Raw genomic sequence first — 1,865 nt, 5'->3', positions numbered from 1 at the left:
TTAGCTGAGTCAGACAGACAGCACCATCACATACAAGAGTTTGAAGGCACAACAAAGGTCATCCTTCAGCATGCCCCCAGCCTTCATAGTTAAAAAAATTCCAAAATACCATAGGAATGGCAATAGAAAATCAACAATCCTCACACGTCTACAAGCAGCTCTGATGGCTAATAACAATCCCTGCCGCAGACTGCCAACCAGATGATGACACTGGACTTAGTGCATGAAGTACTGCCAACAAAGTTGCCTCACTAAACAGTCAGTCGCTGCAATTCCTACCACATCTGCCATGCCAATCGACGAACTTTCTCAAAATGGTATATGCAGTTCATCTGGCCCAAACATCATCCGAGCCCACTCAACCACCTGTAGCAGCAGCCACCACACAACCACAACCCCAAAGTGGTGAAGAGACAGACATAAAGCCAGATTTCCCTGCCACCATACACCACTCTCAAAACTACAATAGGGAAAAACAAACTGCCAAATCAGAAAAATACAGCCTGACATGTGACATAAAAAAAAAAAAAAAAGAAAAAAACAAAAAAAAAAAAAGGGCGGGGGGGGACTTTGGCTTCTTCCCCTGAAGAAACAGGAGCGAGGCTTGAAAATATGAGCAAGACTGGTATGTTATCAAAACACATGCAGTAGAGGCACAGCAGCAACCCAACCAACTGTCAGTGACAGCCAGACTAGTTGCCTCATAAGGGGGAACGAGTGCCTTTCGCTGCCTTTCTTCCAGGAAAAGGAAAAAACACTACACGTTTCTAAATCACTGATGAGCTGTCTAACACACAATTACTCGTCAGTACAAGCCCATGCAAGCGTTTGTCCCAGCCAATCCATGAATGGCTAAAACCAACCACCAACACTCAATGTGTCTACCACCAAGGGTGCACTTCTAAAAATTTATGGAACCATTAATATGGAAGTATCATTCAATGGCAAACCATATAGTACCTGTTTTTTCTAATTGTTTTATCACAAAAAGTGCATTTTATGATGACATATATAAAAAAACACAGGAACTTGTGGATATTTCTCAGAAAAATACCACAAACAGGTAATTTTTCAGTGAATAATGGGGGTATATGTTCCACAGAGAAATCCACGAATACGTATGGGGAGTTCACTGTAGTACAGTAGAAGTTCTTGGTCATCAAATACATAAGCTCTGAAGGAGCTAAACCTCTCCCAATGAAGGTCATAGCTGTTACAGAATGTGCAAGGCCAAGACGCATTAAATCATTTCAAGAGTTTGGTGACATGATTAAATATTAAAACAGTTTTATACCCAACCTGGCTAAAATTATGTGCCCATTGTACAAATGTTTAAAAGAAAAGCCCAAATCATTATGCTGGACTGATAAACAAGAAATTGATTTTCAAGTAGCCAAAAAAGCCCTTGGTTCTGCTGCAACACTAATGTTTCTTCTCTCACAGGTCCCTTACACTGACCACAGATACAAGTAGCACAGCAATGAGCACAGTACTCAAGCAGGATACAGACGATCATCGTCCATTGGCATTCTTCAGCAAGAAGCTATCTCCAGCAGATACGTACTCCACATTTGACAGAGCTGCTGGGAGTCAGTCAGTCCACTGCCCCATCTGACATTTCAGGCATATGCTTGAGGGATGCCAATTTGTGGTGCACATGGACCACCAGACCTTGGTTCACGCCTTCACAAAACAGACCATTGTTCGGTGCAATAACTATCAGCAATCTCTTGGGTTTTCCAGCACCATCAGTTATACTTGTAGGGCTCCTCCAACAACATTGCAAATGCCCTTTCCAGAAGCACAGTGAATGCTGTCCAGATTGAGATATAATATTCTGATATTGCAGCAGCCCAGAAAGAAGA

The sequence above is a fragment of the Macrobrachium nipponense genome, chromosome 1, assembly GCF_015104395.2.
Source record: "Macrobrachium nipponense isolate FS-2020 chromosome 1, ASM1510439v2, whole genome shotgun sequence".
Taxonomy (NCBI): Eukaryota; Metazoa; Arthropoda; class Malacostraca; order Decapoda; family Palaemonidae; genus Macrobrachium; species Macrobrachium nipponense.
This window is presented reverse-complemented; position numbering follows the sequence as displayed.